Source organism: Rattus norvegicus, chromosome 4 (genome assembly GCF_036323735.1).
Source record: "Rattus norvegicus strain BN/NHsdMcwi chromosome 4, GRCr8, whole genome shotgun sequence".
In the NCBI taxonomy this organism is placed as follows: domain Eukaryota; kingdom Metazoa; phylum Chordata; class Mammalia; order Rodentia; family Muridae; genus Rattus; species Rattus norvegicus.
In genome coordinates this window covers 510,823-534,361 of record NC_086022.1, presented here as the reverse complement: position 1 = coordinate 534,361, position 23,539 = coordinate 510,823, and the positions used below count along the sequence as shown (strand labels likewise).

The following is a 23,539-nucleotide window of genomic DNA, read 5'->3' as shown; positions in this document are numbered from 1 at the left end:
AGTTCCTGTACGGTATTTATCTCAGTTACTTAGAAGCTTTGCTTCTGTTTGACATAGCATGGAAAGTTTGACTTTGATCGTTAAAGTCTTTTGATTTCAATATGAATTCTGAAGGAGGATGAATGGACTGGTTACAATCCACTCTTTCCTCTGTTCTTAGACTAAGCAACCCTGGGATTCTTGGGGCGTGGGCTTTTCACATCAGCAGCAGGCTGGCCCTCGACAATGTCTGGCCAGTCACGGTCAGAGGTGACCATTCCACAGCCTGCTCCTCAGCGCTGGAGCACTCCTTCAACCATGCTGCAGCCCTGGAGATCTGTACTGAGGACAGTTGCAGTTATCACAAGGAGAATGGAGAGGATGTAGAATACCCACCAATTGAACCGGGGAAGGCCCTGGAAGACCACAGCAGAATCGATGTATTGATGTGTCTTTCAAATCAAAGGATAATTCGAGCTTTGTGGATGTTGGCACCACGTCTCCAGATTCTGATCACGCTTCTCCTTTGCCACACCCAGCACCTGGTAACTGGGCATCCTACCGGGAAACAGAATTGGCTTCTTCAGTCTGTCAAATCAAACAGGGGCCACCTGTGGGAGAGGTAGAGGTCGTGGATTTCAAGGACCCAGCATTGGTTTTGGATCCAATGGGCACCAGAACCCCAGCTCCTCCACAGGCAGATGCAGGCTTTCCTAACTCTCTTGGGAACAGAAACACCAGGTTCTATCCAGAGGCATGGCCAGTGCTTTCACAGCCAGATGTTCCTGTCACTCCTTTGGAAGGTGAAATCCTTCCTAATTACCCCGATTCTGGTACATGCCACCCCTGAGTGGAGGGAGGTATGTGGTAGGACTGGATGACCACGTGAGTTCTAAAGCTCAAGGCAAGTGCATTGAAAAACTGGGCATTTGAGGTTTTGTTTAAAGAAAATATAGCAGAGTTGACAAACTAGATATGGTCATTCACCTGGGCCCATCCCTGTACCGGGCAGGCTGGAACAGGCTGGGGCAGGCTAGGGCAGGCAAGGGCAGGCTGAGACAGAAAGATTGTGTAGGTTCAAGAGTAGCCTGGGCCATATAGAGAATTCTAGGCCAGCCTGGATTATACAGCCAGCTCTCCTCCCAAGTGTAATAAAAATTTTGGTTTGCAAGTTCAGAGAAGGTGAGCCATGTCGAGGCTTCATAGGCATTGCAGGATGGAGGGTACAGCCATTTAGCTTTGTCTGTGGTAGTTAGCTGTGCAGGCTTAGGGAAACATGCTGAAGAGCCTTAGGGAGAGAACATGGTATAGACACCTGTGTCTGCTATTAGTTCTGGTTCTTGTCCCCATTGCTGTGGCCTTCACCTCCCCTGAACCACCTTAACCTGGTTCTGTGACTCACTAGCACTAAAGGTAGCAGGAAGAAGGGAGGGGAATGCCCAGAGGGAACAACTTTTCATCCACCCTGATGGACTGGGAAACTGGTCCTAGATTCATCCTCCCCCACACCTATCTCCCGCTCTCCCTGCTCAATGATCTCTGCCAGGAGGACATGTCAGAGGTCACACCTCTCTCCATAGCATTTCAACTTCACAGTTTTTCTGTCCGTTTATTGACCAAAACATTAACCTAGCAAAGAGGACCTTCTGTTCTGCTGGGACATTTTCTGCAGGTTCAGGAGTTGTTTAGAGAAATAGTTCAGGAGGGAAGAAAACACTTTGTGTTTAACAGAGTATAGAGTAATAGTTAGGGTAGGACCGTTGTTGTCAAGTTTGAAGCTTGTCCATGCTAAGGCAACTTATTTCACCCTCAGGTCTCTGATTTTCATTTACAAACGTATTGCCAGGATTTGTTGTTAGTATATGTTATGTTTTGAGTGCCTGCATTAGTCTGTTCCTCAGAAGACAGTTAAGAGCATCATTATTAATCTTTAGAGGATTTAAAACATAGCAAACTGGAGGATGGGGGTGGGGGAGTGAAAAGCTGGGCTGGAAAACAGAGAAACTGAAAACAGAAAGTCTCATTAAAAAGCTTTTGCCTCCTGTCTCCTTTTCTGCTTGATGAAGTTTGATGAGTATTTGTTTTTGTTAAAGCCAAAGGCATGGATTTCTTTTAAACGTTAGAACTTTCAAATTCTTCTAACAATCTCCTAAAATATTCAGTGTGAGTTCTTTCTATCTAGAGAGATTTAAAGGTACGAATCAAAAGTTTCCTCAAAGGGATTTTGTGTTACAGATGTGCTTTTGAGTGGCCTTTTGTTGGGGGTTGTATTTTCCTGGCCCAGGAAGAGCACACAGTTGTTGGAAAGTGGGTGTATGTACAGTTGTCTGAAACCTGAGGAGCGGGCTATGGCCCAGCACAAAACTGTAAACTGATCTAAAACCTTCAGAGAGTTTTCTTTTGCAATCGGTCATGGTTCTTGAAGCGTGAACTTTGTAGATGATAATGTGTCACAGTGTCAAAGGTTGTGCGTGGTTGTTTAAGAAAGGCCTGAAATGGAACCAGTCACTGGGAACTGAGGGTAACAGCATAACCCAGGAGGGACATGATCTGTGGTGTTTAATCAGCTGCCAAATGTAGTCAGTGCTGACATCTAAATGCTAGAATGTTTATGAAAAAGACATTCAGGGGGAGATTGTCCAACTGGAAGCTTTTAAGTCTTAGAGGAGAAAAATACTTTTAAATTTTATTTAAAAAAATATTTATGTGTGTTCATGTGTACAAGTTCATGTGTGGGAAAGCCTAGCCCTTAAGAAAGAATGTTTGGTGAGCTGTGTGAATCATAGAAACATATAATTGTTATTATTTATGTTCAGAGGAAACACTGGTGTCCCAGAGGTTTATCCAACAGCTGTGGGCTTACTCTGGGCAGCTGTTGAAATGGGGCTGAGACCTTCTAGTACCAGCTCAAGGTAGGAAATGCACAGCTTCTGGTAGTGGATGGACTTGAGTTCCCCCGCAGCTCTGTTGTGTAGTTTGAAGACAGATGCTGTTTGAACCTTATTTTCTGAATAGAGAGCACCCTTCTCAGTAAGTTTTAACTTCCCCTTTAAGCATATAGGATTTGGTTTGCTGAGTCAGGGAATTAGGATTTTGTTAAAGGCTCAGAAATTTCTCTTTTTTTTTAGTATTGTTTTCATTAGGGTGTGTGTGTGTGTGTGTGTGTGTGTGTGTGTGTGTGTGTGTGTGTATGTGTTTGTGTGTGTGTCTGTGCATGCCTGCCTGCCTGCCTGCCTGTGCATATGTATATGTGTTGTATCTGCCCCATAGGAATAGGAATAGGAGAGGTGCTCTGAAGTGGCCCCAGGGCAGCTTATGCAGCATGATGGTATAGACAGGTTCCATGCTGCCACCCTGAGCAGTGTTTCTTTGTCCTGAGAGCTGGCTGCAGCCCTGCTCATATTGGGAGCTTTCAATTCCAGGCTGCAGTAGGTTTTTGGTTGTCACAGCAGAGAGTATCTGCATTCTCACTGCCAGGGAGTAGGACTCCATTTGCAGAGAGAGAGATTCATGGGGAAAGACTGCAGTGCATTTGTTAGTCTCAGTAGACTGAGCAGCTGTGAACTTTCCCTTCACTAAGGCCATCCCTAACTCAAGCCTTGGAAACTGTTCCCTACAGCTTTTACTCTGGACTGAGCTCACCCTCCCTGTTGCCTGCCCTGATCCTCAGCTTCTACCTGGTTCCCAGCAGCTACACAAACAGACCAGTTCTTTCAGTCTGGGGCAGGGATTTTGTTGTAGCTTTCAACCTGGAGTAGCAAGCGCTGCTGAGGTGCTGGGGTCCTCGCAGCTGGGAGAACTGAAGTAGAGGAGGAAGGTGCGGCCCAAGGTCGCAAGCTCTGGGCCAGGGTGTGGTGGTCTCACAGGCGGCCATTTCTGAGCACCATCTCCACTGCTGTTTCTCACCTCCTGGCTTCTGATACTCGCAGGCTGCTTCTGACATTCCCATAGCGACGCAGGATGGGGAGGGTTCTGTGGGCAGCAAGTAGACAGACCACCCAATCTGGATCAGGTGACCCAAGGGTGTCTGTTAGCCCCGCCTCTGTCCTCTCCCCCATGTCCCACCCCCAGACTGCTGCCAAGCCATTCAAGTGGTTCTAGCTGTTGGTGGGGTCCTGCAGCTGTGATAGGCTCCTCCTCTCCGGCCCCTCCTCCCCAACCACCTCTCAGGCCCTCCTTGGATAGCTGTCCTCCTCTGGGACCCTGCACTTGCTCCCAGCCATGGTGGCTAGGCTCACTGCTCTCCTCCTTTACCTCGTTTTCTCCTTGGCCATCCTGGTCCAGACAGGTAAGGTGAGTGAGGGCTGGGGCACCAGGGCACCCCACCCTGGTGCCTGGGGGTCGCTTGTGCATGAGCGACTTTGTCTATACCTGGCTGCCTGAGGTATGGCGTCAGGGTAGGAATAGGGAGACCTGGCTGCTCTGGGCCTAGGGGTAGGGTCTAAGATTTCCTGGAACTGAACCAACTCTGAATTGAAGATGAGGGATGGGACCTTCTTAGGGCTGGTATGAAAACACTAGGATGTTAAAATCCTAGCCATGTATTAGTGATAACAGCTGTCCCCAGTAGTGTACCTTGGGAAAAACCTTGGAAAAAGCAGTCATTTTGAAAATTGACCTTGAGGACACCTGCAGCAAAAACATCTGGAGAGCTTCCCAGGAGACTCTCTGGCCACTTTCATCAGGAACTCGGAGGGTTAGTAGAGAGACAAAGGGAAATTAGGGTGGGGGCGACTTGTACCTCTTAACAGCATCCTGCGTGCTTTTGGTGTCTGTCCCTAAACTTCTAGAGACTCTGGTCATATTTTGTGGAGGAGGTGGACACAGAAATTGTGCTGAATCAAGGGAACACGTTGCTTTCACCTTGTGAAACTCAATTTGTAGACCAGGCCTAAGTGGCTTTTGCAGTTCTCTGGTGGAACTTTTGGGATCACTTAAGTATACTATCATATTGTCTGCAAATCATGATATTTTGACTTCTTCCTTTCCAATCTGTATCCCTTTGATCTCCTTTTGTTGTCTGATTGCTCTGGAACTATATTGAACTCTCAAGAAGTATATTGAATAGGTAGGGAGAGAGTGGGCAGCCTTGTCTAGTCCCCGATTTTAGTGGGATTGCTTCAAGTTGCTCTCCGTTTAGTTTAATACTAGCTACTGGTTTGCTGTATATGGCTTTTACTATCTTTAGGTATGGGCCTTGAATTCCTGTTCTTTCAGGAACTTTATCACGAAGGGGTGTTGTATTTTGTCATAGACTTTCTCAGCCTCTACTGAAATGATCATGTGGTTTTTATCTTTCAGTTTGTTTATATAGTGGATTACGTTGATGGTTTTCTGTGTGTTAAACCATCCCTGCATCCCTGGGATGAAGCCTACTTGATGATGATGGGTGATTGTTTTGTTATGCTCCTGGATTCGGTTTGCAAGAATTTTATTGAGTATTTTCTGTTGATATTCATAAGGGAAATTGGTCTGAAGTTCTCTTTCTTTTTTGGGTCTTTGTATGGTTTAGGAATAAGAGTAATTGTGGCTTCATAGAAGGAATTCGGTAGTGCTCCACCTATTTCAATTTCATGGAATAGTTTGGATAGTATTGGTATGAGGTCTTCTATGAAGGTCTGATAGAATTCTGCACTGAACCAATCTGGACCTGGGCTCTTTTTGGTTGGGAGACTTTTAATGACTGCTTCAGATTCAATGCAATCCCCATCAAAATTCCAAGCCAATTCTTCATAGAGTTAGACAGAACAACTTGCAAATTCGTCCGGAATAACAAAAAACCCCGGGTAGCTAAAACTATCCTCAACAATAAAAAGACTTCCGGGGAAATCACTATCCCTGAACTCAAGCAGTGTTACAGAGCAATAGTGATAAAAACTGTATGGTATTGGTGTAGAGACAGACAGATAGACCGGTGGAATAGAATTGAAGACCCAGAAATGAACCCACACAGCTATGGTCACTTAAGTTTTGACAAAGGAGCCAAGGAAAAAAGATAGCATTTTCAGAAAATGGTGCTGGTTCAAATGGAGGTAAGCATGTAGAAGAATGCAGATCTGTCCATTCTTATCAACCTGTACAAAGCTTAAGTCCAAGTGCATCAAGGGCCGCCGCATCAAACCAGATACACTCCAACTTATAGAAGAAGAAGTGGGGAAAAACCTCGAACACATAGGCACTGGAGAAAATTTCTTGAAGAAAACACCAATAGCTTATGCTCTAAGATCAAGAATCAACAAATGGGATCTCAAAAATCTGCAAAGCTTCTATAAGGCAAAGAACACAGTTGTAAGGACAAAATGGCAACCAACAGATTGGGAAAAGATCTTTACTAATCCTACAACCAATAGAGGGCTTATATCCAAAATATACAAAGAACTCATGAAATTAGACTGCAGGGAGACAAATAACCGTATTAAAAAATAGGGCTCAGACGTAAACAAAGAATTCACAACTGAGGAATGCCGAATGACTGAGACACACCTAAAGAAATGTTCAACATCTTTAGTCATAAGGGAAATGAAATCAAAACAACCCTGAGATTCCACCTCACACCAGTGACTGGCTAAGATCAAAAACTCAGGTGACTCAGATGCTGGCGAGAATGTGGAGAAAGAGGAACACTCCTCCATTGTCGGTGGGATTGCAGACTGGTACAACCATTCTGGAAATCAGTCTGGAGGTTCCTCATAAAATTAGACATTGAACTACCTGTGGACCCAGCTCTACCTCTCTTGGGCAGATACCCAAAAGATACCCTAACATATAACAAAGACACTTGCTCCACTCTGTTCAAAGCAGCCTTATTTATAATAGCCAGAAGCTGGAAAGAACCCAGATGCCCTTCAACAGAGGAATGGATACAAAAAAAGTGGTACATCTACACAATGGAATATTACTCAGCTATCAAAAACAATGACTTTATGAAATTCATAGGCAAATGGATGGAACTGGAAAATATCATCCTGAGTGAGGTAAGCCAATCACAGAAAAACACACATGGTAGGCACTCATTGATAAGTGGACATTAGCCCAAATGCTTGAATTACCCTAGATGCACAGAACACAAGAACCCCAAGAAGGATGACCAAAATACGAATGCATCATTCCTTCTTAAAAGGGGAATAAGAATACCCTTGGGAGGGAGTAGGGAGGCAAAATTTAGAACAGAGGCAGAAGGAACACCCATTCAAAGCCTGCCCCACATGTGGCCCATACATATACAGCCACCAAACTAGATAAGATGGATGAAACAAAGAAGTGCAAGCTGACAGGAACCGAATGTAGATCTCTGCTGAGAGACACACCCAGAATACAGCAAATACATAGGCAAATGCCAGCAGCAAACCACTGAACTGAGAATGGGATCCCCATTGAAGGAATCTTAGAAAAGACTTAAAACTCTTGAAGGGGCTTGAGATCCCATATGAACAACAATTCCAACCAACCAGAGCTTCCAGGGACTAAGCCAGTACCCAAAGAGTATACATGGACTGACCCTGTGCTCCAACTGCATAGGTAGCACCAGTGGAAGGGGAAGCCCTTGGTCCTGACAAGGCTGAATCCCCAGTGAATGTGATTGTTGGGGGGAGGGTCGTAATGGGGGGAGGATGGGGAGGGAAACACCCATAATGAAAGTGAGGGGGAGGGGTTAGGGGGATTTTGTCCTGGAAACTGGGAAAGGGAATAACAATTGAAATGTAATAAGAAATACCCAAGTTAATAAAGATGGAGAAAAAGAAGCAAACTAATCAAAACAGTGTAAAATACATGAAATTGTATTTGTAAGTGTATTGGTATTTTAAAGTTATTTTTGTGGCAGGGAGCTGTACCTGCTGTTTATTGGAATGTCTTTTCTTGGTTGTAGGATGAGCACCTGGCTGCCTTGTTCCAGAAGCTGGAGGAATCTGTTTGTTCTGGTAAGCAGGAGGATGGGACACAGCAATATTTAGGGGAATTGCTATCTGTATTAATGGTTAGAGATGTTGAGTGCTTTTTACTGGTTTTGTGCCCAATTATCATGAACTTTTTAAGATTAAGAAAAAATTGTTTTAATCTTCAATTACTTATAGCCTGACTTATTTGCTTTTCTGTTGCTATAATGAAATACCATGACCAAGTCAGTTTATGGAAGAGTTTATTTTGGTTGGGCTTCCATGAGACCATCATGGCAGGGCGCTGAGAGATCACATGTTAAACCCCAAATATGAAGCAGAGAGAGTGAACAGGAATTGGGGCTAGTCAATATATACTAGCCTCAGAGCTAGCCCCTAGCAAGGTATAGCCTGTAAAGTCACCACCAGGGTTCAGACATTTGAGCCTATGGGAGATATTCTCATTCAAACCACCACATTTCCCTCCCAGGCTCCAAAGGCCATTGTTATAATGCAAAGTATATTTAATCCTACTTCAGAAGTCCCCATGGTCTCCCACAGTCTCGATAAAACCCTGTGAATTTGAAAACTGAATTAATTTCAACAAACAATGGAAAAGATATATATTACTATTTCCTAAAAGGAGGAATGGGGGCATAGTCAGAAAACGCTGGACCAAGCAAGACTGATAAGGCAGCATGTAAACATCAAGTCCCCTAGGTCAGACTTCCCACCTGTGGGTCATGGCCCATTTACAGTGGCTCCCTAAGTCCATCTGTAAACATATGTTTACATTATGATTCATGACAGTAGCAAAATTACAGTTATGAAGTAGCAACAAATATAATTTTATGGTTGGGGTTCACCACAACACAAGGAATTGTATTGAAGGGTCACAGCATTAGGAAGGTTGAGATCCAGGGCTCTAGCTTAATATCTGATATCAGAGGCTTATATGGCACCATCCCTCCATCTTTCTGCTTATAAAATATATCTCTTCCAGGCTGGTTCTATCCCATGTAAGCAACTCTCCCTGGCAGAAATCACAGCTTTGGCGCTTCCAACACCTTGGAGTCTGTACAAGTATCCCAGGCTTCACTTCATCTCTCAGGGTCTTCATGCAGGAACTCAGGATTAGGGTTGGCCCTGAGGTCCTTTGGGGTGCATGCTTGTGTTTTCCTAGAGAAAGATCTGTTTTTCTTGCTTGTGAAAGGGTACATTCATAGCAGAGAATATTTTTAGATTTGTAAAAGAAGGTCAGGAAAGGGCCATAATTGTCAGTCTAGAAAGGGTATCACCGAGTTACTCCTTTGTGTTGGTTGCCTCTTCTACCAGCTCTATCTACTCTTCCTGGGTCTAGTCTCTGGAATGAATGAGTAGTTTGCCTTGTGGGTTGGTGAAGATATCTGGAAATTTTAATTTTTATATAGTTTTAGCTATGAACTCCCTGTCTGAAGACTTATCTGCTGTGGTGATTTGAATAGGAATGACCACCATAGACTCATATGCTTGAATGCTTGTCGTATAAGGAGTGGCACTATTAGGAGGTGGGGCCTTGTTGGAGTATGTGTGGCCATGTTGGAGGAAGTGGGTCACTGGGAAAGTGGGCTGTGAAGTCTTTATATTCAAGCTATGACCAGTGTCGACACAGTCTTCTGCTCCTGCCTTCAGATGAAGATGTAGAACTCTCAGCTCCTTATCCAGCACGATGCCTCCCTAAATGCTGCCGTGCTTCCCGCCATGGCGATAACGGACTAAAGTTCTGAGAGTGTAAGCCAGCCCAATGTCAGTTTTCCTTATCAAAGTTGACTCAGTAACAGCGTCTCTTCACAGCAATAAAACTGTAAGACACCTACTCACCTACTTTTTTTTGCCCAGTGAGATTGTTCCATCAGTTTCTGGCCCCCAATTATTTATTTATTTATTTAATTTTATTTTCTTTTTTTTATTCCAAATAATTTCTTTCTGAGCTTTCATTTACCCAATCTAGATTTATTCCTTTCTGATCATTTTAGCACTTGTCTTTCTTTATTGAGTGTTACTACCCAAATTTTTCTTAATTTTGAGTCTTCTTGATGGTCATAGTTGTGTATGTTTGCCCACAATTGACAGCAAATTGCTGTCAATATGTATGTCAGTGTCATTTTTTTTAACCCGTGCAGTTGACAGATACATATTTGTCATTTGAGATCTCTTCATATATCACTGTGCTTGATTGCCTGGTTGTCTTCATACTGGTTTAGATGATTTCACCTTGTTTCTCTGGGTCCATGGCTAATTAATTAATTAATTAGTTAATTAATCAATTAACATGAGTACACTGTAGCTGTCTTCAGACACATCAGGATAGGGCATCAGATCCCATTACAGATGGTTGTGAGCCACCGTGTGGTTGTTGGGAATTGAACTCAGGACCTCTTATCCACTGAGCTCTCTCTCCTGCCCAGATCCATGCCTCTTAAGGTATGTGCAATATTAGCCCTCTTTAGTCCTTATTATAGTTCCTTGTTATATAGACATAAGGTAGAGTTACATTTTCATTACTGTATTAATTGTACTGTTGTTGTCTCTGTGATGACTGAATTTAACTATTTTATCTTTTCGTTGAGTTAAAGTTAAGTACTAATAAATCAATATATTTGATTAACGAGAGCAGATCACACTGTTTATAATTACAAGTTTTGCTGGTAAAGTGTTACGTCAGAGTGGATTCTGGTACAGCTTTTAGTGTTAGCCTGTTGAAAATGCAAAAATTTTCTTCAACATACCTTGGCAAATTTAATTTCTTAGACTTTGGTCATACATACTCTGAGAAGCTAAGAATGTTAAAAACAAAATCACTGCTTTTTATATTCACTACTTAAGAAACTCCTCAATTCTCTATCGCACCTTATGTAGGAAAAAGCGAAGGAGGAAAAGAGTGCAGTGGTACTATTTTAATTCTTATATTTGGTCTGAAGTTTCTTTTATCTTTGTTTCCTTCTGGTGTTTGATTTAGGACATTAAGGTCCTTTAAGGTTCTTTCACTAGTAGTGAGGGGCTGACTGTACAAAGACCCTTGGCTTTTGTGTTTTGAGCCCTTTAGGTCTTTTGACTGTCCTGTATAGCCTTCAGCCTGTGTATTGATCTTACACAGCCTGCAGTGTAAGCAGTTGAGATAGCTGGTCTTGCTACCTGTGTCCTGTGCCCTGTTTAGAAGTGGAGGGATGTTGGAAATTCAAAGTGTGCATGGGAAGGTTGACTTGGGAGAGAGCTGCCTCGATCAGCGCATTGTTATCTGTGAGAAAGCTTTGGAAAGATACCTGCTGTGTTTTCAGTTGCTAATTTTCAGTTGTGAAGGCCTCATCTCAGGCAACCTTGACTTCCTGTCCTTTTTTTTCTCTCAGATTCAGGAAACCCCAACTATGTTGTGGTATTGGCGCCACCTTGTGTCCCAGCTCAGGGCTGTTGTGTCACCTCTGGTTGCCTAGGTTTGCTTGGGGCTTGGGCAGGGAGCATCTCAGTTAGCTCTCTGTACACCCTTTAGATTCATGCTTAATTTCCACCCTGAAGCCGCTTTAGAGTGAAGCCCTAGTTGTTAATATTCAGTGGTTGGGGGTGGATTTCCGTATCGGGTTACGTTGGTTCTAAACCAGACATGGCTTTGTCAATTTGTTACTAAAATTTCCAACCCTAATAGCCCATGTAAAGGACACACAATCCAAATATTTTAATAATAAGTTATATGCCTAGATTGGGCATATCTAATACAATACTAACTTATTTCCCAATTCTAAGACTCCTTATTACTTCTGGTTTCTCCCAGCCACAGGATTCTGGTGCATAGTGGCTTCCTTCACTCCTCTTCCTTCATTCTTTTTCTCCTTCTACCTGCCACCCCCTCCTGAGCCTACAGTCCCACCTTTCGTATCCACTACCCAATCATAGGCTCTAACCTTTTATTGACCTATTAAAGTGGAGAGAAGGTTCACATAGCATCACCTAAGTACATGATGCTCTGCTTGTGGGGTGGGAGCAACCTCTCTTGAGGAACCAATATGAACAATAATATACAAGCAGCATCAAGCCAAACCACTACAGTTTACTCGTAAGATCTCAGTTTTTAGTACAAAATCCAATAATGTTAGTTGTTTAAATGTGTGTCTTACTATATTTCTTACACAGCTGTTTTCCAAATGTGGGTTTGTCTGGTGTTCTGTACCAGCATAGAGTATTCATCATTAACAGTGTATTTTCTTGCCACCAATACATGAATTTTTGTTGGATATGCTAAATAGTCATAATGGTTTTACACAGGAAAGCTAATTGTCAGGATTTTGTTTTGTTTTTGAGTCAGGGTTTTCTGTATAGCCCTGGCTGTCCTGGAACTCACTTTGTAGACCAGGCTGCCTTCAGACTTACAGAGATGTGCCTGCCCTCTGTCTCTGAATGCTAGGGTTTAAGTCCTGTGCCCAGCTTGATATTTTTCTTTGTCATTCTCTCTCTCCCTCTCTCTCTCTCTCTCTTTTTCTTTGCCCAAGTCAATGGATTTTATTTGGTCACAGGGTCACAGGCCAGGTATGGCCCCAGCCTTATTTGACCTTCTTTGGGGCTCAGGTTGTTGCAGTGGCCGAACTTCTTGTAGCAGTTGACTACACTGTGTGCAGGCATGAGTAGCACTTGTGGCAGATCATCTTGTCACAATTGTAATTCTGGACAAGGTGACAAAGGGATGACTCGATGATGCCACTGTGCAGACGCAGCACCAGGTAGAAGGTAGACTCTTTCTGGATGTTGTAGTTGGACAGGGTGTGGCCATCCTCCAAATGTTTGCCAGCGAATATCAGCTCTGCTGGTCGGTGGGATGCCTTCCTTGTCTTGGATCATTATTGATGGTGTCACTGGGCTCAATCTCAAGAGTAATGGTCTTGCCCATTAGGGTCTTCATGAAGATCTGCATGCTGGCATCTCCTACTTGGCCTCCTTGTTGAAGAGAAAGAGTGGTTTGGGGCTTTTGGGTTTTTTTGTTTGTTTGTTTTGTTTTTTCTTTTTAATACTTAGATCATTTTGTTGACTTCTTGGTGTTTGTTGAGGGCTGGTATGATTTGCATTTTAAATATATTTACCTGGATCTTCACTGCTTGCTCTGTCTTAACAGGCAGGTGTACTTTGATTTGGGACTGAATAGACTTTTTTTTAATTGTTTCCAGTCTGTGTTCTTCTTTCACTGGCCTTTTATGAGTCAGTTTTTCACAGAATTGGCTGTCACAGTGCACGAAAGATTCGGCCAGAGCTTGAGACAGGTAGAAATGAGTGGCAGTTTTAGTACCTGTACCATCATATTTTGGAACACCAGGGGGATTATTAGAAGTAATGTTATTATAAAGTAGTCTTATCCTAATAATCCTTATTAACAATCTCTAGTTATTGTAAGTTAGTAATTTTCCTTATGAGATAATATTTACTTTCATCTCCATAAATATAATTGTCATGGGGCACAAATAGTAACAGCTAATAATGAAAGAACAATTCCCTGTGTATATAGACTTTGTTTTTTTGTGAACTACTTTTTGAAATATGTCAAATTATAACAGCAGTATTGTTGGTATCAGGAATTGCCTTGAGCAGCGACACCATTTGGTAACTGTTGACATGGAAACAGCCCTACTTTCCCAGTATTCCTTTGGTCCAAATCCCAACTCCACGTGGGAGTAGTTATGTCATATTCCAAATGAAAGGCAGACTTCTTCTGCCCTCATGCTCTCTCTTCTCTTCATTCTTTTCTCTTCTTTCTCTCGCCCCTTTCCCTTGTCTTGTTCTCCCATTAAATCTCACTAAGTGGAACTGTTTTAGTTTTGTGTGCTCTATTTTGATGGGTGTGGTGGGTACTTTATTACAAAGAGATTTCAATAACAACAAGTATGATAATTTAAGAGCTTGGAAATCAGACTGACTGGAAATAAATTCCAATTTGGGCACTCACCAGCTGTTGAACTTATATTACTAATATAAAAGTTGTGGGTGATAGTAATTTTTCCCTATAGTGTTGTGAGAATTAATCTAACTCCTTGTAATCCTCTTGTGTTTTATTACTTATCAACAACATTGGGTAGTAGTAGCCATTGTAATTGTTTCATTAAATAAAATTTGTAGAGTTGTGCAGAATGGAGTTTATCAAAGCTAAATAGGTGAAACTACACATAACTAAATTGTATAATAAGATTTATCTTATAAAATTATAATCTTAAAGGAAGAAGGGTAGAATGTAGAATAGGAAATAATGCTATGCTATTGTTAGAAATGATTTAACATTCTATCAGAAAACTGAAGAAATGGAAATTCATCTATTAAGGTGGTGTACAGTCCATAATATATTCTACATTATATTAACATTATTCTTAAATGTGATTTTTTAAAATTGACTAAATATGTTTTTAATGAGAAGAATTAGTTTGAGTTTGAATGCTCTTTTTTCCGTTTAGGCAATATGTCAGTATTGAGGGCACCCAGACATCAGAGCTCTGGAAGGCATGTTGATGCTGTTTTCTTCTTTGTCTCCTGGGTGTAAGAAGTATAACAGATCTTAAAGATCTGTATTCTTGTTTGTTTAAAAAATTGATACATAAGAGAGAGAGTGTGTGTGTGTGTGTATGTGTCTGTATGTGTGTGTCTGTGTGTCTGTGTGTGTATCTGAAATGATAACAATATATTCTTTGGAAAGAATTTTGTTTTTTCTCAATTAAATTTATTCATTTGTTCTAATTGGCTACCCTTTATTATCACAGGTATAGGGAAATTAGAACACTACTACTTTAGTGTACGTTGAAATATACAGAGAAGAGTATGTTAAATTGAGGACTCTGTTATCTCACATAGATGAGAGTTTCTGGATATTTTCTATATCTTTTTATTGCTCATTAAGGGGAATTTTCTGCTATACTGTGTCTTCATACTTTCTCTTCTGTTCAAATAACTCTCCTCCCTTAATGTAGGTAAACATACTAACTTCTGGGTTTTGGATAATTCTGTATCGTTGAGTTGAGTCAACTGGGCAGTCTGTTTTGCAAATGAAATTTCAGGTTTATGTGTGTACTACTTACTAGTATTAGAAGCACTTATTTAGCATTTTTCTTTAGTTCTTTCTGGACAAGATAGCTACATTTGCACTTTCGTTTGAAAGTCAGTTTTTCTCTTATGTGAAAATACTAGAAAATTCTAGATTCCCAACAAGCCTTTATTTTTGTTCTAGGTAGTTTTGACTCAGCTCTGAAAGGGATTTTTTTGAATGCAAAGGAATTGATTTTAGGCTAGGGACACTTACCTTCTGGTCTATTGTTCTTTTGTCTGGCTTATGTAGTGAGGCAGGAGAGCTTGTGTGTTATATGTCTCTTTGTTCTGAGCCCCCTGCTCTCTAAATCTATTCATACCTACTTATACCAGAATTACAAAAGTCTGATTGTAGTTTTTTGTCTCATTTTCTTCTCCTACCATCTGAACCTGGTATCCGATTTGCCTGTTTTTCATTGTAATAAATCAAAGGCTACAGAATACTGACTCTGCTGCTGTTAAATTGAGTCAGTTCATCAGAGCCATGTTTGGTGGAGCAAGCTTTTAATCATAGCAGGTGCACCTCTATGAGTTCCCGGACAGCCTGTTCTACATACAACACCTTTTCATCCTGATGCTAACACCCTGCTGGAGTGGCATTATTACCAGAATAAACTGAAAGGAAAAGCAGGTGCACATAAGTTCTTTAAAGCAATAGTCCTCCCCTGGATGGTCTCTGAATGTTGGTGCTGCTGTTGGTGCGTTAGAAGTAAAAGTAGAATTGGAATAATTAGCTCTTCGAAGGCTTTAAGAATGCTAGTGACTGTAGAGAGAGTATCTTGGGTATTTGTATGCATATATCACCTTTCAGTTAAAAAAAATTATGGCCTATAGGAAAGGATAGAATAGAAGGTGGGACATCCGGGAGGCAGAAAGAATTCTGGGATAGAGCCAGGTCGGAGAGATTTGCCCTGGAAAATGTGACCAGACAGACTCGTGGTTCCTGAGCACAGGTAATGAGCCACATGGCGGAATGTAGATTTGAGTAAGTGGGTTAGAATTTGTCAGAGAAGAGTCTAGCTCTATGGCCAAGATATTTGTTAATATATTTTGAGTCTCCGTCTTATTTCTGGGAGCATGGGGCTGGGAGGAAGAACCAGGTCCAAACTTCTACAAGTGACAACATGAATCCAAACAAAATCTAAATCTGAGCAATGACCAGTGTATAGTTTTGATTTCTGGAACTGGAGGATGATGTTCACCTGGAACTCAGTCCCAACTTAGGTTGGGAGTGATAGCATGATGTTTTCATATTAACTAGATGAGCTATTAGCGATGTGGCTTATGTCACCGTGCAGACACTGAAGTTTATGTTTTTCAGTATTTTTTAGAACTTAAAAGCAGACACCATGGTACCTAACCTCGGCTTTCAGGAGATGACACCAAGAGAACAGAACTTTCAAGGGAAGGCTGCAGAGCAGGGAACCCCGACTCAAGGAAGGACACAACCACTATTGTAACCAGAGTCTAAATGCCTCATTTGAGTGAGTTGGTTTCTTAATAAAAATATTTCCATAACCGTCTTGGAAAATTAGTCTCTTTACAATCACAAGATCTTCATTTGTTTTACTACACTGCATTACAGTTCCAAAGAAATTGGCAAGTCTTTCCCATTTGTTTCCTTGTAGAATAAATTGTAAAACCACAATATTAAAAAAAAAATCATTGTTTTAGGAACACATTAACGAGGAGAAAGACATATAGCACAGTAGAAAGGGTCTAGATTTTGGTTTTATCCCAGTTACTTCTGTTTCCTGTTTTGTCAGATTTAAAAAAAACAATGGTTATTTTAGAAATGACCCTGTTGAGGCAAAACAGAATCTGGCCATCTGGATTTCTTTTCAGGAATTAGTCTTTCTTAGTTGCCATCATCTGCTTACACGGAGCAATGGGAAGGGTGATTGTAGACACACATTTAAAATTTATATGAGTATCAGTTTTTCAAGTTTTCTAGGGCTCTTATTAGCTGTTAAATGTTTTCAGAAAATTTTGAGATTAGTGATTTGTGTCAGTAGATCTTGGGATAACTTCTTGAGCTTGTTGAGTCTTTGTTTCATTGCTTGTGGTCAGTTTCTTCAGCATACTTGTGTACCATGTTGCTTTTTCTTTCTGAATTTCCTTCTTCATATTATTAAATAGATAAAAATTTAAGTTCTAGAAACAAGGGACGTGTAACTGAAGGAAGTACACAGTACGTGTCCCATGCTGAACACTAAGAAAATACTTAGTGAACATCTGTCAAAATGAGGGAAAAAAAACTGTTGTGCATGTTTGGTGGTGTTTCTAAGTTCTTTTGTTGCTCAGTCTGGTGGGTAGACTCCAAGTCAGCTGCTTGTTTTAGTAGTCTCCATCTAGATTTTGACCTGGGTAGGTGCTTGTTCTTTGAAAATTGCAGGAAACTAATCTTTTGTCTTGCTTTCCATCACTGGCTGGCCAAGCATGGTTTTGCAGCAGAATATTTTCTTTGCTTACTTAATTAGCTGCATCTTATTAGCCACTGGATTTTTAAAATATTTAGCATCCTTTTATAATTCATATCTTTTTCATTTCTTTTGGATGGGCCACCAGAAGTCAAATATTAGAGGAAATGTTTAAGTTCCACAAAATGAAATATTCCTTTCCTTTAAAAAAGTGGTCATAATACCTTGATACTATATTCTTGTTTTAACTTTATGACATTCATTTTTGTATCTTAAGGTCTTTGACCCATTTGGAGCCTGTAAAAGTATTTGCTAGATATAGAAGGACTAGATTGTCTTTTACTAAATTGACAGCCAAACCTGTGCCTAAAACTGCTTTTCCAATGCCTTTCTTCTACTTTTTTTCCAATATCACATTCTCTGAGTCATTATTAGACATTGCACAAAAATTAAATGTACTAAGAGTCATTTTAGAAGTTAGTATCTTTGACTTCTACACATTAGCTCTATAAAAATTAGGTCTAATATTGACTTGCATTGTTAGATGAAGCATCTTTCGTGTTTTTTGGAAACTGATTTCTTGTTCCTTATATTAAGAAATTAGGTCAATGTAACCAGAGCATTTGATCCATCTGTGACTTCCTTTGTGTGCTGTTTCCTGAATCATCTCTTTGATGATTCTGTTTAGAGCTATTTAATCTCTGCACATGTTTGGGGCCTTTTACAAACCCCTCCTGGATTCCGAGGATGCAGATGTTTTCTACCCTGTTAGCAACTTTACTTTTCATTCTACAGGAGCAACAATTTAAATTCTATTAGTCACAGACTGACTCTCAGTGATTACTCTTTCACAATTTTGTGTCCTGGTCTCTGATTTCTCCAACTATTCCTCCACATCCTTTCTCCATGTGCTTGTCTAGTTTGCCCTCCAGAGAGGACCGTGTATCCTTGCATTTCCACGAATCTCACAAAAAGTAGCTTACTCTGCGTGTGGAGAGACCCATGCACTCTGCTGCACTGTGGAGCAGGTCAGCTAGCCCAGTGAAGAGGAACACTCTGGTGTTGCCTCTCAGGCCATGACAGTGGGGGTGCATGACCCACACTCAGTGGTCAAAGATGAACTTTGCATAATTTCCAAGTGAGATTCTTATTTTAAAAATCTTTAAAATATAAAGGTTATGTAACTTCCTTTTAAAGCTTAATTCATGGTTGTAACTTTGGAATATAATATATCATGGCTGTTGTCTTTGTTTAGTGGTATTTTCTGTTGGTTTGTTATTGATGACCCTTAAATTCTTGCAGATTAAATAGTGGACTGTTGTGAAAACACTGGATAATCTGATCAGTTTGTCTTGAGTTTGTAAGAATGTGACATGTACTTACATTTTACCAGAAGCCATAGCTATGGGTGCTAGGATCTGAAAATATCTGTATGGGCTGAGTATTAGGTAAAGATGCTGATGGTTATTGGGCAGATAAGGAAAAGTTATTGGTGGGGTTGGCGTGGTGCTGCTTGTATTTAAATGCTCCCTACCCACTGGCTCCCAAGATCTGGAAGCCCTGAGGAGCAGATCCTCAAGTACCCCAAGTGATGCTTTGTAAACTTTGCTTCTTAGATTAACTCATGAAAAATGGATAGAGTCTGTGATTAGGCAATAGAAGAAGAAAGGTGGGACTTGAGGATGGAGTGGAGGGTCTCAAGAGGGAGGAGAAGGGGGAACAAGAGAGGAGACCAAGGGAGGAGGAAGCCACCATGTGAGGAGATGGACCCTGAGCATATGGCCTGGAAAAACAGCAAGTAACAAGGGACATTATGGCATGGAAATAGGTTAGTATAGCTGTAAACCTGCCCAATTAGGCTTATGACTTGTAAATAAAGTACCTGGATTGTGTGTCTTTTATTTGGACTAGTTAGAGTGTTTAATTCCTTTTGTAATTGGTGCCCTTGACCCTGAGATTAAGTCTCATGCTCTACTGAAATGAAGTTAGATATTGTACTGTGTATTTCTGGTGGTGCAATAACTTTGCTGTTTTTCATAGAGCATTGAGGTATTTCAATATGTGTGAAAAAGAGGCAGTGAGTAGTTTTTTAAACTCTGTGCTACTGCAGTGTACACAGAATAGCTTTGTTTGGAATTAGCTAAAGTGATAGATTTGGGTCTTGCTTTACTAACAGTGTTGTTTGCAGCAGAAAAAGTTCTATAAAAGCACATATCATGCTTAACCTAATAGTACTATCCACAGCAATGATCAATTTCTTTACTCATCCATTATTAATTGACTTCTTTATGGTTCAGGTGCGGGGCACATTTATACATCTGAGTGAGATTGCAAATTTGGTTTGCATATTACAAATGCTGGTAAGCTGTTTTTCTATCGATACTGGAATTATGATCTGTAAAGCAGCTACTACTGACAAAAATTGAGCTCAGGTTTTTTAGTTGAAGGTGCACTTGTTTCATGACAAGTAGAAAATAATGCTGTTAGACTGTTTTTACCTGTGCGTAAAAGAAAAACTTTAATGTTTAAGATAAAGTGTCATTATAGTATATAAAAATGTTTATATAATGTGCATATCTTTGTGTGTGTGTGTGTGTGTGTGTGTGTGCCTGCGTGTGTGCACACATGTGGGTATGGATGTAGTGTATAGATGAGATCATCAAGCTACACTGACTTAGTTTCTGGATATGGGAAACAGGAAACCAAACTTTCTAAAAATGATTAGTACGTTTTTGTTTAATCAAATGGCTGGCAGAAACTTGAAATTTCTTTAACATATTTGTTGTAAGTGCTATAGAAAGTTCTTTTAGGAAAGAAAAAATAACCATTCCAAGAAACTTCTTTTCTGTTTTTCCTGTTATAGTGAACTGCATAGTTCTCCTAAGCAAGGAGGTGGACTTCATCCTCCTTACCACTTTCACCCTTGCCTACCCCAGGGACTGTCTGACAAGGTAACAGAATGGATTACATTTATTAAAACATGATACCGTGATTTTATTGTGACGCGTTTTTGTCTGAACACTGCTGAAAAATAAAAAATCAATTTTAATAGTTTTTGTACTAAGTATAGAAATAACGGCCATTCGTGCAGGTGTTTGGAACCTAAATATTTGCACCTGAAAATAAAAGAAACCATATTTCCTAAATAAAATTTAAGGAAAAGATATTGTAACATAATGATTAAATCTTATTTTAATGCAGACCTAATATCAGATTCATCAGTGAGTAAGAATCCCGATTCTACGCAAAGAAATTGAATTGATTCTGTTTTTTTCAAGAGATGAAATTGCTTCTTGTGGCTATTAAGGCAGGTATGGAGAAGCTAAGTGAGTTCTATTTCTTAATGGATAGTTGATTTTTTTTATATTTTTAGAAAGATTAAGCCTAGAAGGTCAGTTCTACAATTTCCACATATGAAATATGTATTACAAAGGAAATATTTTAGTCTGAGTCCTTCATCTATACTACCATGTAAAGAATTTTAAATAACATAATAGTCCCTAGTGATCCTCTAGTGAAAAACAAAATAATAATAATAATAATAATAATAGGCATTGTCATGTTTAACTTCTGTGAGGTATAAAATGATAAGAAATTGAAAGCTACATTTTTCTTTTTCTTTTTCTTTGTCTTTTTTTATTTGAATGGCATTGGCGGGGCCTTATTTGTCAGTCTTTACAAATAAGAAAAACTCGCCTCACAACTATTCATAACTGCCCTTCTGGTCAGTCCGTCTGTTCACGGACACAGTTACATACATTCAAGAAAACACACAGAAAATTAAGCTGAAACTCGATTTCCTTCTAAATTAAAAGTAAATTATTTTCTACCATTGCTGATGACCAATGATGGCATCTGTGTGGTGGGTAAAATGAAGCAGGCAGCCTTCCGATGGGTTCAGTGCTTAAAGCTATTGATGGGGGCGGATCCAGACACCTATGGGGATGCTGCCACAGGCAGCCAGCGACTAGAGATGTTACTCAACAGACAGTTTTCTGAGGGAGCAAAGCTTAAGTTACTGGGGGGTTTGCACTCTCTATGATCAGCGAAAAACCTATGAACTCTTAACTCCTTGGGGTCAGTGAGAAAGACCAGGGAAGAGAGAAAATTCACAAACACACACACACACAGACACACACACACACAGACACACACACACACACACACACACACACACACACACACACACACACACACACACACACACACAGAGTTGATGGTAGAAGGAACAGTGTTCCAGCTCATCATACACAAGCCTTAACAGATACACATAGTTGATGGATGCCCTAACCCTTGTGCTTTATTCTTTGTTCCATCACTTATATATCCCAGCCAAATCTTTCAAGCATCATTAAATTGCAATGTAATTGTTTTAGTTTTCTTCTAGACAAAGACAGGAGTAATTATTTCATTATTTATCCTTAAAAAGTATTCTTAAAAGACTCACAGATCTAACCACTTATATAAAAATCAGTCATATCTACTTTAAATCCTCAGAATGAGTATCTACTCAAGAGCAATTCTTAATAAATCTCATCAGGAAGCTGAGGGCAAAAATGTGTATAAGGAATCAATTGTTAATGCCAGATATGTTGGCCAGTGAGTGATTTGAGGTACCTTAGAATTTTCCCATAATTCTTAGATTATGAGGAACATGCTGGCAGTGAACAGAGCAGAACTCCATAACAGCACAACAGCATCAAGTCCTCAGGACACATAGCTCTCAGGACACATAGTCCTTGGAGCTGTCACACTGAGTCACACCCACACGACTGTGGTAATCGGGGTGGGGGGGTACATACTAGATCCTATCTCCATTTTAAACTTGATATGTTTTATTTTATTTACATGAAAAATGCATGAAGCTTGGGATTTGCTTCTCAATAACTTAAGAGGTTTCTTATTTGTTTGTGGTTCTCTGTGGTGATGTGAATGTTAGGAAAATCCCAGAAGCCACTGAGTACTAACAGAGTATTATTTATTCTTCTGCTCTTAGCAAGAGGGCAAGAAACACCTGTAGCTGTTTCTTAAGCAGGAATATGTTCAGTGAATTTCGTTAGTGTTTTACAGTTTTCATGGCACACATTCCTTTGTCATATTAATTTCAAGTATTTTGTTGTTGTTTTGTTTTGTTTTAGTTTCTTGAGAATAGTATTGTCCCTTGCTTTCTGTGTTTGTCTTTTGTATATTAAAAAGGATACTGATTCCTGTGCTTTAACTCTGTGTTTTTCAAATTTATCCATATTTATCATCCCTAGGAGTTTTTTCTTATGATTTAGTTTTTATGTATAGAATCTTAAAACCTGAAAATAAACATATATTGATTTCTTCCCTTCTCATTTGTATTTGCTTCATTACCTTGACTTGTTTAATTACTTGACCTAACACTGTAAGCAGTATGTTGAGAAGTGAGAAGAGTGAACATCCTTGTCTTGGTCCTGATTCCAACACAAGTACTTTGAATTATTCTCTCTTTTGGATGACTTTTGCTGTATATTGCCTTTATCAAGTTGAGATAAATCCCTTGTATCCCTATTCTCTGCAAGACTTTCCTCACAAATGGAGGCTGTATTTTATCAAAGGTCTTTTATGTATGCCATAGGGTGGTACTTGTACTTATGTGGTAGATTATGTTAAATCTCATGTATTGACGCTTTCCTCCATCTCTGGGATGAAGTTGCCTTAAACCTGATGAGAAATCTGTTTGTGTTACTGCATTTGGTTTACATGTATTTTATTAATGCCTTGTGCACCTATGGTCATCAGAGATGTTGGTGTATGACTTTCTTTTCCGGTTGTTTAGATTCAGCATCAGGATTAGACTCCCAGTAAATGTTTTCTACCTGTTTTTGGAATATCTTACCTTTTCAGCTTTGAGAATGTGGTGGCCGCCATTTTCATACTTTCCTTCCTCTACCTTTATATCGGCTAAAATAGGATTCTGGAAGTAATATTGATTTATTGTCAATACAGATTACAATACTGTGCACACTCAAAAGGTATACTTCTTGGTTCTGAACCATGTATGATCTTGGTTCCATTACTATAGGCAGAAATATTGTCAGAACAAAATCTGCTTCCTAAATGTCATAGTTTAGGGCTCACCTGCTTTGTTTTGCAACATACCCTATTTTTGCTTTTTGTTTGTTTGTTTAGTTTTGTTTTTTGAAAAATTGCTTT

General features: G+C 40.1%; 2 pseudogenes; one reads left to right on the top strand and one right to left on the bottom strand.

The window, feature by feature from the left end:
• Nucleotides 1-23,539, top strand: part of LOC120102190 (uncharacterized) — a 40,976-nt pseudogene that overhangs the window by 16,084 nt on the left and 1,353 nt on the right.
• LOC134486526 (ubiquitin-like) lies at nucleotides 12,211-12,828 on the bottom strand (annotated as a pseudogene).